Below are 16,588 nucleotides of genomic sequence, written 5' to 3'. Positions count from 1 at the left end.
AGAAAGCTTCCTTAGTACTGACTGATGTAGCTTGTATTCCAGACAGACTCTGAGAAATCATATTAACTTGTTGGGTCAATATTTTAGTCTGAGCCAATATGGCATTTAGAGTATCAATCTCAAGAACTCCTTTCTTCTGATTTGTCCCATTATTCACAAGATTTCTTTCAGAAGTGTACATGAATTGGTTATTTGCAACCATTTCAATGAGTTCCTGAGCTTCTGTAGGCGTCTTTTTCAGATGAAGAGATCCTCCAGTAGAGCTATCCAATGACATCTTGGATAGTTCAGACAGACCATCATAGAATATACCTATGATGCTCCATTCTGAAAGCATGTCAGAAGGGCACCTTCTGATCAATTGCTTGTATCTTTCCCAAGCTTCATAGAGAGATTCACCTTCCTTCTGTTTGAAGGTTTGGACTTCCACTCTAAGCTTACTCAATTTTTGAGGTGGAAAGAACTTTGCCAAGAAGGCATTGACTAGCTTTTCCCAAGAGTTCAGGCTTTCCTTAGATTGTGAATCCAACCATGTTCTAGCTCTGTCTCTTACAGAAAAAGGAAAGAGCATAAGTCTGTAGACCTCAGGGTCAACCCCGTTGGTCTTGACAGTGTCACAGATTTGCAAGAATTCAGCTAAGAACTGATGAGGATCTTCCAATGGAAGTCCACGAAACTTGCAATTCTGTTGCATTGAGAAACTAATTGAGGCTTAAGCTCAAAGTTGTTTGCTCCAATGGCAGGGATTGAGATGCTTCTCCCATAGAAGTCGGGAGTAGGTGCAGTAAAGTCACCAAGCACCTTCCTTGCATTGTTGGCATTGTTGTTATTTTTGGCTGCCATGGCTTCTTCTTGTTTGAAAAGCTCTGTTAGGTCCTCTATAGAGAGTTGTACTTTAGCTTCTCTTAGCTTTCGCTTCAAGGTCCTTTCAGGTTCAGGATCAGCCTCAACAAGAATGCTTTTGTCCTTGCTCCTGCTCATATGAAAGAGAAGAGAACAAGAAAGTATGGAATCCTCTATGTTACAGTATAGAGATTCCTTGAAGTGTCAGAGGAAAAGAAGAATAGAAGGAGAAGGTAGAAAGAGAAGAATTCGAACTTATCAAGAGGGATAGAGTTCGAATTGTTGATAGTGGAGGAGTGTTAGTCCTTAAATAGAAGGATGTGAGAAGAGGGGAAGAATTTTCGAAATTAAAGTAAAAGATTTTGAAATAATTAAAAGAAATTTTGAAAATTTGATTGATGATTTTCGAAAACTAAAATTGGGAAAGAAATTAAGTGATTTTGAAAAAGATTTTGAAATTAGAAATTAAAAAGATATGATTGAAAATTAATTTTGAAAAAGATGTGATTGAAAAGATATGATTGAGAATATATGATTGAAAATCATATTAAAAAGAGAAAGTTTTAAAATTAAAGTTGATTACTTGACTAATAAGAAATTAGAAGATATGATTCTAGAATTTAAAACTTGATCCTTTCTTAATAGGCAAGTAATAACTTGAAAATTTTGAATTAAATCACTAATTGTAGCAAGGATTTTTGAAAATAGTAATAAATAAAAATATTGAAAAGAAATCAATTTTGAAAAGATATGATTGAAAAGATATGATTTGAAAAAGATTTGATTTTGAAAAATTATGAAAATTTGGAAAAAAAATGAATTAAAAACAAAATCTTTCCTCTAGTGTCATCCTGGCGTTAAACGCCAGAATGGTATCCATTATGGCGTTTAACACCCAAAATGCTACCTTTTTGGGCGTTAAATGCCCAGCCAGGTACCCTAGCTGGCGTTTAAACGCCAGTTTTCCTTCTTTACTGTGCGTTTTGAACGCCCAGCTTTTTCTGTTTAATTCCTCTGCTGAATGTTCTGAATCTTCAATTCTCTGTATTATTGACTTGAAAAGACACAATTTTGAAAATATTTTTGAATTTTTAAAAATGAGAAACAAAAAAATGCAACTAGGATCAAATAAACAATGCATGCAAGACACCAAACTTAAAAATTGATGCTAGACTCAAACAAGAAAGATAAAATATTTTTGATTTTTATGGTTTTATAAATTTTTTTGTGATTTTTCGAAAATCATATGGAAAAGAGAATAAAGAGATTCAAAACTTTTAATAAGAATTCCAGGAATCATGCAATGTTAGTCTAAAGCTTTACTATGAAAAGATTAGACATAGTTAGCCAAGCTTCAGCAGCACATTACATTCAGCAGCTAAATTGATGAGAATCAATCAGCTTTTGCGATGATAAAAACATCACCTTGAAACTCTAGAATTCATTCTTAAAAATTTTGAAAAATAAAAAGAAAAGTGCCTAATCTAAGCAACAAGATGAACCGTCAGTTGTCCAAACTCGAACAATCCCAGGCAACGGTGCCAAAAACTTGGTGCACGAAATTGTGATCATCAACTATGGCACCAAAGACTTGGAGCTCTCAAACGTGAATCACACTTTGTCACAATTCCACACAACTAACCAGCAAGTGCATTGGGTCGTCCAAGTAATACCTTACGTGAGTAAGGGTCGATCCCACGGAAACTGTCGGCTTGAAGCAAGCTATGGTCATCTCGTAAATCTCAATTAGGTAGATTCAAATGGTTATGGAGAATTTATAATTAAAAGATAAATAAAACATAAAATAGGATAGAGATACTTATGTAATTCATTGGTAGGAATTTCAGATAAGCGTATGAAGATGCTTTGTTCCTCCTGAACCTCTGCTTTTCTATTGCCTTCTTCCAATCATTCATACTCCCTTCCATGGCAAGCTTTATGTTGGGCATCACCGTTTTTAATGGCTACTTCCCGTCCTCTCAGTGAAAATGTTCCAAATGTACTGTCACCGCACGGCTAATCATCTGTCAGTTCTCGATCATGTTGGAATAGGATCCATTGATCCTTTTGCGTCTGTCACACGCCCAACACTCGCGAGTTTGAAGCTCGTCACAGTCATCCCTTCCCAGATCCTACTCGGAATACCACAGACAAGGTTTAGATGTTTCGGATCTCAGGAATGGCCGCCAATAATTCTAGCCTATACCACGAAGGTTCTAATCTTAGATTAGAAACCCAAGAGATACACATTCAAGCTTGTTTGCATGTAGAACGGAAGTGGTTGTCAGGCACGCGTTCATAGGTGAGAATGGTAATGAGCGTCACATAATCATCACATTCATCATGTTCTTGAGTGCGAATGAATATCTTGGAGAAGAAATAGACTTGAATTGAATAGAAAAATAATAGTACTTTGTATTAATTCATGAGGAACAGCAGAGCTCCACACCTTAATCTATGGTGTGTAGAAACTCTACCGTTGAAAATACATAAGAACAAGGTCTAGGCATGGTCGTGAGGCCAGCCTCCCAAAGATGAAAATTATCCCAAAGGTATTTGAAAAAGTCTGAAAATACAATAGCAAAAGGTCCTATTTATAGAAAACTAGTAGCCTAGGGTTATAGAAATAGGTAATTAATACAGAAATCTTCTTCCGGGTCCACTTGGTGTGTGCTTGGGCTGAGCATTGAAGCTTCCATGTGTAGAGACTTTTCTTGGAGTTAAACGCCAGATTTTGTGCCAGTTTGGGCGTTTAACTCCAGCTTTTATGCCAGTTCTGGCATTTTGACGCCAGAATTTTTATGCTGATTTGGAACGCCGGTTTGGGCCATCAAATCCTGAGCAAAGCATGGACTATTATATATTTCTGGAAAGTCCAGGATGTCTACCTTCCAACGCAATTGAGAGCGTGCCAATTGAGCTTCTGTAGCTACAGAAAATCCACTTTGAGTGCAGGGAGGTCAGAATCCAACAGCATTTACAGTCCTTTTTCAGCCTCTGAATCAGATTTTTGCTCAGGTCCCTCAATTTCAGCCAGAAAATACCTAAAATCACAGAAAAATACACAAACTCATAGTAAATTTTAGAAGAGTGAATTTTATTTAAAAACTAATAAAAATATAATAAAAACTAATTAAAACATACTAAAAACAATGCCAAAAAGCGTATAAATTATCCGCTCATCAGTCGCCTCCACCGGGATTTCAATTTCCCAGGGAACAATCTGAGCCTAGAGTTAAACAGTAGGACCTTCTGTCTTGGCTCAAAGACTCTAGATGACAGTCTTTTGTCATGCCATCTTTTTGCTTTCTCTTTATAAATTTTAGCATTTTCGAATGCATTGAGTCTGAACTCTTCCAGCTCATTCAACTGGAGTAATCTTTTCTCTCTGGTTACCTTAGCATCAAGGTTTAGGAACCTGGTTGCCCAGTAGGCCTTGTGTTTCAGTTCCACTGGCAGATGACAGGCTTTTTCATACACAAGCTGGTATGGAGAGGTCCCTATAGGAGTCTTGAATGCAGTTTTGTATGCCCACAGAGCATCATCCAGACTTCTTGCCCAATCCTTTCTACGGGTACTTACTATCCATTCCAGGATCCATTTTAGTTCTCTATTTAAGACTTCAGCTTGCCCATTTGTTTGTGGATGATATAGAGTTGCCATTTTATGGTTAATTCCATATCGGACCAGAGCAGAGTCAAGCTGTTTATTGCAAAAATGAGTGCCTCTATCACTGATCAGTATCCTAGGGACACCAAACCTACTGAAGATATTCTTCTGGAGGAATTTCATCACTGTCTTAGTATCATTAGTGGGTGTTGCAATTGCCTCTACCCATTTAGATACATAGTCTACTGCCACCAGAATATAAGTGTTTGAATATGATGGTGTGAAAGGCCCCATGAAGTCAATACCCCATACATCAAACAACTCAATCTCTAAGATCCCTTGCTGAGGCATGGCATAACCGTGAGGCAGATTACCAGCTCTTTGGCAACTATCACAGTTACGCACAAACTCTCGGGAGTCTCTATAGAGAGTGGGCCAGTAGAAGCCACATTGGAGAACCGTTGTGGCTGTTCGCTCACCTCCAAAATGTCCTACATATTGTGATCCATGGCAATGCCATAGGATCTTCTGTGCCTCTTCTCGCACACATCTACGGTTCATTCTGTCTGCACACCTCTTAAAGAGATATGGTTCATCCCACAAGTAGTACTTTACATCAGTAACTAATTTTTTCGTTTGCTGCTTGCTGTACTCCTTGGGTACGAATCTCACAGCTTTATAGTTTACAATGTCTGCAAACCATGGTACTTCCTGAATAGCAAAGAGTTGCTCATCCAGAAAGGTTTCAGAGATCTTAGTAGAAGGGAGGGACGCTCCTACCACTAGTTTTATCCGGGACAGGTGATCAGCTACTTGGTTCTCTGTCCCTTTTCTGTCTCTTATTTCTATATCAAACTCTTGCAAAAGCAACACCCATCTTATGAGTCTGGGTTTTGAATCCTGCTTTGTGAGGAGATATTTTAGAGCAGCATGGTCAGTGTACACAATCACTTTTGATCCCACTAAGTAAGATCTGAACTTGTCAATGGCATAAACCACTGCAAGCAGCTCCTTTTCCGTGGTTGTGTAATTCTTCTGTGCGTCATTCAAAACATGGCTAGCATGGTAAATGACGTGCAGAAGCTTGTTATGCCTCTATCCCAATACCGCTGATGACATGTCACCATGTCATGTTTTTCTATGCTTTTCCATATAAGAAACTGATGATTTGTGCTTAAATATCGCATTCTTTTGTGCTTAAAAGGTATATTTCCTTGATCTTTTAATTTTATAAATCTTGTAGGAAATAAGGAGAAAAATAAGTAAAGAAGCACAAAATAAGAAAAAAAAAAAGAGCTTTGGGGCACAATTTGAGGTTGGAGCACATTTTGGAGCCTTATGCCACGCTTTTAAAAGCGTGGCCCATGACCAAACCAAGGGAAGAAAAGCGTGTCTCACAACAAGGAGCAATGGCATAAAGCTCTTGCCAAGAGCCTAAAGCTCTTGCCAAGAGCTTTGTTTCAAAAGGCAAGGCAAAACTCAAAGCAAAGCTCTTGCCCAAAGCTCTTGCCAAGAGCTTTTTCGGGCTTGCCTCAAGGAAAATGAGCTTGGAGGCAAAAATTTTTGCTAGGTTAAACTTGGGCGCTCACAGCATGACCATGCCTCCTTCAAAGGGCCATAACTTGAGCTACAAATGTCCGATTGATGTGCTTCTAGTTGCGTTGAAAAGCTGACATTTAGAGCTTTCCAACGATATATGGCAATTCATATTTGGCACGAAATTGAGGCATGATGAAAAGGCATCTTTAAGGACCAAAAACAAACAAAAATGAATCAAAGTGGCTTCACCAGGATTCGAAGAGGGAGACCAAGGGAAGCAAGGAAGTAGCGCTCTCCTTGAGAGCTCTAAGCTCTCCTTGAGAGCTTTATCGTGGGTCTCCTCATGAAAATGTAAGAAAAAGGGCTCACAAAATACTTCCATCATGGTTCGAACTTGGAGTTTCTCTCTAAAACAAAGGGGTGCTTCTAATAGAGCTCTTACGGAGAGCTTTGAGCTCTTGGGCTTTGCCCTGGGAGTGTGACCCATGGTCCAAAAATCAAATTAATTCAATCCTGCACCAAAATTTAAAAGCCCATGGACATCACTTCAAGGCACAAGAACAAGTTAGCTTAGGAATTTATTTTTAATTGTAATTTGTTTAGAATTTCATTTTTCATTTTTCATTTTGTGAAAAGCCTATAAAAAGGCATCTGCTTCATTTCTTTAGGGGGCTGGCTCCACAAGAGAGCATTAGGATTTGAGAGCTCTCTCTTAGTTTTCATTTTTGTTTTGAATCTTGCGTTGAGAATTGAAAAAATTCTGTTTTAATCTCACCTTGAGAATTCTCTCTGTTTGCTTGTCTGCATAATTTTAGTGAATTGTGAGTTGAATCAAAGTTCTCTTTATTGCTTTCATCTTCTACTTTTGCAATTATTTTCTACTTCTTCTGCAATTATTCTCTTATTGGATCAAGGAAGTGATTGAGATCTAGACTTATTTTCTAGTCTCATTGAGCTCCTGAGATCTTCAACCTCTCTTTAGATTTAGCAAGTGAGCTCTTAGCTTCCTTTCTGTTTTTATTATTTCATTGAAATTGTTAGTTTCTCTTTGAGAATTCAAAATTGATCTAAGTCTTCTTACTGATTTCCTCTTCTGCTACTTTTACTTTTCTGTAATTTCCTTTCCTGCATTCTGCAATTTTCCATTTCTGTTCACATTGAGCTTGATTTAATTTCCTGCACATTTACATTTTCCTGCAATTTAAATTTCTAGTTGCTTGATCTATTGCTTTCTTTAATTTCCAGCACCCACTCCCCTTTACTTTTCATGCAATTTACTTTTCTTGCAATTTAAGTTTCAGCTATTTTACTTTCTTGTTCTTTAAGTTACTTGCAATTTTACTTTCTGCATCTTTAAGATTCCTGCAGTTTACATTCTATTGGCTACATTTCACCCAATTTCACTTCAATGTTAGCTTGACTAAACTAATCACCCACTAAAGTTGCTTGATCCATCAATCCCTGTGGGATCGACCTCACTCTAAGTGAGTTATTACTACTTGATGCGACCCAGTATACTTGCCGGTTAGATTTGTGTGTTTGGAATTCGTTTTTCCACAAAAACACCATCAACTGCACCAATGGCATGGTCACTGGCATCACACATTAGTTCAAATGGTAATGTCCAGACTGGTGCAGAAATGACTGGTGCTGTGACCAGCTTAGCTTTCCGAGTTTCAAACGCCTGCAGACACTCTGTGTCAAATATAAATGGCGTGTCAGCAGCTAGCAGATTGCTCAGAGGTTTTGCAATTTTTGAAAAATCCTTTATAAACCTCCTATAGAATCCTGCATGCCCCAGAAAGCATCTGATTGCCTTAACATTGGCAGGTGGTGGTAATTTTTCAATTACCTTTACCTTAGCTTGATCCACCTCTATCCCCTTATTTGAAATTTTGTGCCCAAGGACAATTCCTTCAGTCACCATAAAGTGACATTTTTCCCAGTTTAAGACCAGGTTAGTCTCTTGGCACCTTTTCAGAACAAGTGCTAGATGGTCAAGATAGGAGCTGAATGAGTCTCCAAATACTGAGAAGTCATCCATGAAGACTTCCAGAAATTTTTCTACCATATCAGAGAAGATAGAGAGCATGCACTTCTGAAAGGTTGCAGGTGCATTGAACAGACCAAATGGTTTCCTTCTGTAGGCAAATACTATAGAAGGACATGTGAATGCTATTTTCTCTTGGTCCTGAGGATCTACTGCAATTTGGTTGTAACCTGAATAACCATCTAAAAAGCATCTGGTCTATGAATGGTAAAGGAAAATGATCCTTTCTTGTGGCTGTATTGAGTCTTCTATAGTCAATACACATATGCCACCCTGTAACTGTTCTTGTAGGAACCAGTTCATTTTTTTCATTATGAACCACTGTCATGCTTCCCTTCTTGGGGACAACTTGGACAGGGCTCACCCAAGGGCTATCAGAAATAGGATAAATAATTCCAGCCTCTAGTAGCTTAGTGACCTCTTTCTGCACTACCTCTTTCATGGATGGATTCAGCAACCTCTGTGGTTGAACCACTGGCTTAGCATCATCCTCCAATAGGATCTTGTGCATGCATCTGGCTGGGCTAATGCCCTTAAGATCACTTATGGACCACCCAAGAGCTGTCTTGTGTGTCCTTAGCACCTGAATTAATGATTTCTCTTCCTGTGGTTCTAAAGTAGAGCTGATGATCATAGGAAAAGTGTCATCTTCTCCCAAAAATGCATATTTCAGGGATCGTGGTAGTGGTTTGAGCTCGGGTTTAGGAAGCTTCTCCTCTTCCTGATGAGTTTTCAGAGGTTCTTATGTTTTCTCTGGTTCCTCCAGACCAGGCTGAACATCTTTAAAAATATCCTCTAGCTCTGATTCGAGACTCTTAGTCATATTGACCTCTTCCACCAGGGAGTCAATAATATCAGCGCTCATGCAGTCTTTTGATGTGTCTGGATGCTGCATAGCTTTGACAGCATTCAACTTAAACTCATCCTCATTGACTCTCAGGGTTATCTCCCCTTTTTGGACGTCAATGAGGGTTCGTCCAGTTGCTAGGAAAGGTCTTCCTAGAATAAGAGTTGCACTCTTGTGCTCCTCCATTTCCAGCACTACAAAGTCAGTGGGAAAGGCAAATGGCCCAACCTTGACAATCATGTCCTCAATTATGCCTGATGGAATCTTAATGGAGCCATCAGCAAGTTGGAGGCATATCCGGGTTAGTTTAACTTCATCAGTCAAACCAAGCTTTTTGATAGTGGATGCAGGTATTAGGTTGATACTTGCCCCAAGATCAGATAGAGCTGTCTTGGTACAAGCATCCTCTAATGTGCATGGTATCATAAAGCTTCCGGGATCTTTATGCTTCTCTGGTAAGCTTTCTAGGATGACTGCATTACATTCTTCAGTGAGGAAGACTTTTTTAGTTTCTCTCCAATCCTTCTTATGACTTAAGATCTCTTTCATGAACTTAGCATAAGATGGTATTTGCTCAAGTGCCTTTGCAAACGGAATCTTTATTTCAAGAGTCCTGAGATAGTCTGCAAAGTGGGAAAATTGCTTATCCTGTTCCGCTTGGCGGAGTTTCTGAGGATAAGGCATATTGGCTTTATATTCTTCAACCTTAGTTGCTGCAGGTTTATTTCCTACAGAAGGGGTTGGAGAAGCCTGCTTAAGGGGGTTGTTATCAGCACTTGCAGCTGTCTGATCCCTTATTGGCGTTTGAACGCCAGAATTTGGTGCTTTTTGGGCGTTTAACGCCAGATTGCCACCCTTTTCTGGTGTTTGAATGCCAGATTTGGCTACCCATTGGGCGTTTAACGCCAATTTTCCCCCTTTTCTGGCGTTTGAACGTCAGAATTATTCCTCTCTGGGCTCTTACTGTATTCAGAGGGAATTTGGGCAATGGCTTGGTCATCCTCTTTCAGTTGTTCCTTTCTTGGCTTTCTGCTCCCTTGAGTTGAGACATTCAATGTCTTCCCACTCCTTAATTGAACAGCTTGGCATTCTTCTGTTATCTGTTTAGATAACTGCTGTCTTGTCTGATTTAATTGTTTTTCCATATTCTGGTTAGCATCTTTGGTTTCTTGCAGCATCTCTTTAAATTCTGCTAACTATTTTGTTATAGAAAATAGTTGCTGATTGAGTTCAACAATTTGTTCTAGAGGACTAAGTTCAGTGGATATTGCCTGAGCCTCTTCATTCATGGAGGACTCACTACTTAAGTACATGTGCTGATTTCTAGCAACTGTATCAATGAGCTCTTGAGCCTCTTCAATTGTCTTTCTCATGTGTATAGATCCACTAGCTGAGTGGTCTAGAGACATCTGGGCCTTTTCTGTAAGCCCATAGTAAAAGATGTCTAACTGCACCCATTCTGAAAACATTTTAGAAGGGTATTTCCTTAGCATCTCTCTGTACCTCTCCCAGGCATTATAAAGAGATTCATTATCCTCTTGTTTAAAGTCTTGGATGTCCAGCCTTAGTCGTGTCATCCTTTTTGGAGGGAAATATTGATTCAGGAATTTGTCTGATAACTGTTTCTATTTTCTTATGCTTGCTGTGGGTTGATTATTTAACAACTTCTTAGCCTGATCTTTTACAGCAAATGGAAACAGTAATAATCTGTAGACATCCTAATCTACTTCCTTATCACGTATTGTGTCAGTAATTTGTAAGAATTGTACCAGAAACTCAGTAGGTTCTTTCTGTGGAAGACTGGAATACTGGCAATTTTGCTACACCATGATAATGAGATGAGAGTTTAGCTCAAAATTGCTGGCTCTTATGGGGGTATACAGATACTACTCCCATATGCAGCAGTAGCGAGATTAGCATATGACCCCAGAGTCCTTCTGGACTGTTCATTTCCACTTAAGTCCATGATGGTGAAAGGGAGATGATGTGGATTGTAAATAAAGTATATTTTTTTTTTATTTAATTTAATTAAGGATAAACCGAATAAAATTGAAATAAGATAAAATAAAATAATTGGAAAATGGAATATAGGTTTCAAAAACTAAAAGAAAAAAAATTAAAATAAATAAATAAATAAAAATTTGAATACTAAATCGCTAATTAATTAAAAGGATTTGAAAAATTTTGGATATGATTTTTGAAAATTGAAGAGAGAGAAAATGGTTAAGGAGTTTTGAAAAGATATGTCTAAAAATTAAAGATACTTGTAAAAATAAATAAATAAAAGAAAAGATTTGAAAAAGATGTGATTGTAAAATTTGAATATTGAAACTTTCTCAACAAAGAAACACCAAACTTAAAATTTTTCAATCAAAATAATAAAATAGTACAAGTAATTCGAAAATTATGAATAAGAAAAGAAAAAGATTTTGAAAAATTTTATAAAAGATTTTAAAAAAAAATTGAAAAAGATTTAAAAAGATAGATTTTAAAATTAAAATTTTAACTTAACTAACAAGAAACTACCAAATTTTAAAAATTTTGACTAAGTCAACCTAAGGAGTTCGAAATTGATGAGTAAATAAAGGAAAAGATATTTTTATTTAATTTTTTTGAATTTAATGAGGAAAGAGAAAAATAATAAAATGACACCAAACTTAGAATTTTTTTAGATCAAAACAAAGAAAACAAACAAGAAAACTTTGAATGTCAAGATGAACACCAAGAACACTTTGAATATCAAGATGAACACCAAGAACAAATTTTGGAAATTTTTAAGAAAATAAAAACACAAAGGACACCAAACTTAAAAATTTTTATACTCTGGACACTAATAATTCGAAAATGAATAAAATAAACAGCAACAAACACCAAACAAGAAATTTTAAAGATTAAATAAGGAAAATTATCAAGAACAATTTGAAGATCAAGAAAGAACTAAGAACATGTAATTAAAAAAATGAGTAAAATTAAAAACATGCAATTAACACCAAACTTATAACATGAAACTAAACTTAAACAGAAAACTCAATTTTTAGTTTATTGGTTTTATCTATTTATTAAAGGTTTTCGAAAAAAAATCTAGAAAAAGAAAACAAGGATTTTAAAATTTCAACAAAAAAAATAATTGAAGACACAATTTTAGTGACTCTAAACCAAAAAGATAAATTTTTCTAATCTAAGCAACAAAATAAACCGTCAGTTGTCCAAACTCGAACAATCCCCGGCAACGACGCCAAAAACTTGGTGGAGGAAATTGTGATTACACTTTTCACAACTCCGTACAACTAACCAGCAAGTGCACTGGGTCATCCAAGTAATACCTTACGTGAGTAAGGGTCAATCCCATGGAGATTGTCGGCTTGAAGCAAGCAATGGTTATCTTGTAAATCTTAGTCAGGAGATTAATGATAAAGATGATTTTGTTTATGAAAAATAAATAACATGAAATAAATGGTACTTGTGATTCGGTAGTGAGAAATAGGTTGAGGTTCCGGAGATGCTCTGTCATCTGAATCTCTACTTCCATACTGTCTTCTTCTCCAAACACGCATGGTTTCCTTCAATGGCAAGCTGTATGATCCTCTCGGATGAAAACTACCAGGTATGATCTCTGCATGGCTAATCAACTGTCGGATTTCTCGTCTTGGATGAAAAATACCATGTACAGATACCGCACGGCTAATCATCTGTCGGTTCTTACTAGCGTCAGAATAGGACCCTTATCCTTTTGCACACTGTCATTGCGCCCAATATTCGTGAGTTTGAAGCTCATCACAGTCATCCCTTCCAAGATCCTACTCGGAATACCACAGACAAGGTTTAAACTTTCTTGATCCCAGGAATGCTGCCAATTGGTTCTAGCCTCTACCACAAAGGTTCTAATCTCACAGACTCGGTCCGTGGATCAGAGACCCAAGAGATACGCACTCAAGCTGTTGCCCAATGACTACGTTGAGTCAGATAGAATGGGAGTGGTTGTCAGGCACGCGTTCATAGAATTGAGAGTAATGATGAGTGTCACGGATCATCAGATTCTCTATATTGAAGTACGAATGAATATCTTAGAATAGAATCAAGCGTGATTGAATAGAAAACAGTAGTAATTGCATTAATCCATTAAAACACAGCAGAGCTCCTCACCCCCACCTATGGGGTTTAGAGACTCATGCCGTAGAATATACAATATGAAGTGTAAAATGTCATAAGGTGTAAACTGAATCTCTAAAAGTAGTTTTTATACTAGACTAGTAGCTCAGGTTTACAGAAAATGAGTAACTAAGTGCAGATAGTGCAGAAATCCACTTCCGGGACCCACTTGGTGAGTGTTTTGGCTGTGCTTTTAAGCTTTCACGTGCATATGCCTAAAGTTGGAGTTAAACGCCACCCTGGGTGTCAAAATGGGCGTTTAACGCCAAGAAATGTGCCAGTTCTGGCGTTTTATGCCAGAAAGTTTTTGGCTGTCTTTCAATGGCAGTATGGACTATTATATATTGCTGGAAAGCCCAAGATGTCTACTTTCCAACGCAATTGAGAGTGCACCAATTGGGCTTCTGTAGCTCCAAAAAATCCACTTTGAGTGCAGGAGGGTCAGAATCCAACAGCATCTGCAGTTCTTTCTCAGCCTCTGAATCAGATTTTTGCTCAGGTCCCTCATTTTCAGCCAGAAAATACCTGAAATTATAGAAAAACCCACAAACTCATAGTAAAGTCCAGAAATGTGATTTTTGAATAAAAACTAATGAAAATATAATAAAAAGTAACTAAATCATACTAAAAACTATGTAAAAACAATGCCAAAAAGGGTATAAATTATCCGCTCATCACCGCCCCAAAGATAGGCGACGCGCACGCGTGACCTGGAGAAAATTCAATCCATGCGTATGCATGGACGACACGTACGCGTGACTTTGCCACGTGCTGGACATATCAGAAATCCCTGGGGGCAATTTTTGGGCTGCTTCTGACCCAGTTTTCCCCCTAGAAAACACAGATTAGAGGCTATAAAGCGGGAAAATCAATTCATTCAATCATAGAACTTTCATATTGATAAATTTAGGTTTTAGATGTAATTTCTAGAGAGATAGGCTCTCTCCTCTCTCTAGGTTTTAGGATTTAGGATTTCTCTTAGTTTTAGGATTACTTCTTCCCCATTCTAGGTTCAATGTTCCTTTAATTTAGTTTCTCTTCTACTTTTATTTATTCTAGTACTTTGGTTTATCTCTTGTTAATTACTTATTTTCCCAATTTTGTTTATGAACTCTTCATGTTAGATTTGAATTCCTATTTAATGCAATTTGAGGTATTTCAGATTTATGATTGTTTCTTCTATTTATGTTATTAATGCTTTCAATATTTAGATTTTTCTCCCTTTGCTTTGGTTGAGTAATTAGTGACACTTGAGTTATCAAACTCCTTGTTGATTGAAAATTGGAATTTGCTGATTGATTTGGATCCCTCTAAAGCTAGTGTTTCCATAGGAGTTGACTAGGACTTGAGGAATCCCATTGATTGGTCCACTTGACTTTCCTTTATTTAGTAAGGGTTAACTAAGTGGGAGTAATGAACAATTCTCATCACAATTGATAAGGATAACTATGATGGGATTTCCAATTCTCATACCTTGCAATGGTTTTCATTATTATTAATTCACTTTCTTGCCAATTTATTTCCTTGTTTCCTATTTCAAAAACCCAAAAAGATACTTTTCCATAACCAATAATAAATCATACTTCCCTGCAATTCCTTGAAAGACGACTCGAGGTTTAAATACTTCGGTTATAAATTTTATTGGGTTTGCTTTAGTGACAAAAAAGTTTTCGTACGAAAGGATTCTTTGTTGGTTTCGAAACTATACTAGCAACGAGACTTTATTGTGAATTCTTTACAGCAAAAATCAGTTCGTTCAATGCTTCATCTTAAGTGTGGGGAGGTCACCATCGTAGCCATCGGTGGATTTGGTGAACATTTTCGGACACTATCACTTAGTTCATCTTATTTTGCTTTATTTTGCACTATTTTAGGATTATTGTATATATTTGCTATTGTGGATTCTTTATTTTGGTTGTTGTACACTTTTATTGTATAGATTGCATTTTAGCCTTGTGGTTGTGATTTGAAAATTGTTTTGAATTGTTGAAAATCTAGTTAAACCCTTTGCGCATAAATGAATTTGTTTTGATTGAAAAAGAGGGTAAACTATGGAATTTTAAAATTTCTCAATCACAACATTGCATTTGCATTTAGAATAAGCCTAGTCAAAACAAGGAGATCTTTCCAAAAAAAATTATCTATAGGGCACCACCCTAATTGATTGGAAAATTTTTGTTGAACTTGCATGGATTTATACCTTTGTGGATCATGTTTTGAGCTAAGAACACAAGCTTGTGAGTTTTGAGCCTATTGTGTGGTTACATCTCATAACCACTTATTTTCCTTCTTGTGTGAAATTGTTCTTTTTCTATGATTGTGATCCTTGATTTGTTTAATTCTTTATGTCCAATTATTCTTTGTATTCATGCATTTATATGATTGAGGCCATTATTTCATTAGCTCACTTACCCAAATAGCCTACCTTTTACTCTCCATTGTCAACCAATTTTGAGCCTATGCTTAATCCAACTGTTCTTTATTCTAGCACATTACAAGCCTAAAGCGAAAAAACAATAAAGTCCCTTGTTTGGATCTTTATTCTAGCACACTCATGTATTGATCAAATGTATAGACCTTATGCATTGATGTTCTTGTATGTAGCTTGAAAGAAAGAAAGAAAAAATGAAAAAAAAAACAAAAGAAAAAGAAAAAGAAAAGAAAAGAAAAAAATAGAAAAAGAAAGAATAAAAGAAGAAAAACAATAAAAAGGGGACAAAATGCTCCAAAGTAAAGTCCAATAAGAGTCAATGCATAAGTGTTGGAAAAATCAAAAGAAATGCATGAGTATGTGAAAAATGAAGGATGGGTAGCTACGTTAGAACTTAATTGTATAGGTTATTACATAGGTTAGGTGGGAAAGTTTGGGCTAATCAAAGATTCAAATTCTAGTCCACTTGTCCATATATGATCTTATCTTAACCCTAGCCCCATTACGACCCTATGAAAAGACCTCATAAAGAAGGTATACATGCATTGAATAAGTGTTGATTGTTAGATGAAGAACAAATTTTGGAAAGCATGATTAGGGGAGAATTGAGTGAATCAACCCCTAAACACTTGAGTGAATAGAGCGGATATACATCCGGTGAGGGTTCGATCGCTCAATTACATGTATTCATCAATATCATCTATATTCATGCAAGCTTGTAAATCCTTTTTGATAATTCAATTCAATTGTGGGTTGGATTTTGATTTTCATTACTCTAGCCCTTATGCTTATATATGTTCTCTTGGAAATTGAATTGTTTTGACCAAGCATTTGCATTCATATAGTTAGTTGCATTTAGGTAGTTTAGTTGCATTGAATAAATGTCATACCCTTTGCTTCATCCTTGGTTTAACATGAGGACATGCTAAGGTTTAAGTGTGGGGAGGTTGATAAACTCCCTTTTTAGGGTTTATCTTGTGTTGAATCTAGAGCATTTTGATAACCTTTCCTCACATTTATTCAATGAAATAGCATGAATTTTTTATTATCTCCTTATTTGTGCTTAGATGTAAAAACATGTTTTTTAGACCTTTAATTTGATGATTTTTTATCTTCCTTT

General features: G+C 36.7%; 1 protein-coding gene and 1 non-coding gene across 2 annotated transcripts in view; one reads left to right on the top strand and one right to left on the bottom strand.

Annotated features, from left to right (window-relative positions):
* Positions 1-16,588, bottom strand: part of LOC112770091 (zinc finger BED domain-containing protein RICESLEEPER 2-like) — a 46,750-nt gene that overhangs the window by 5,804 nt on the left and 24,358 nt on the right. The window lies entirely within an intron of this gene.
* On the top strand, positions 332-439 carry LOC112774244 (small nucleolar RNA R71). Its single transcript, XR_003188741.1, has one exon. It is a non-coding gene; the product is annotated as a small nucleolar RNA R71 (small nucleolar RNA).

The sequence above is a fragment of the Arachis hypogaea genome, chromosome 18 (assembly GCF_003086295.3).
Source record: "Arachis hypogaea cultivar Tifrunner chromosome 18, arahy.Tifrunner.gnm2.J5K5, whole genome shotgun sequence".
Lineage (NCBI taxonomy): Eukaryota > Viridiplantae > Streptophyta > Magnoliopsida > Fabales > Fabaceae > Arachis > Arachis hypogaea.
This window is presented reverse-complemented; position numbering and strand designations above follow the sequence as displayed.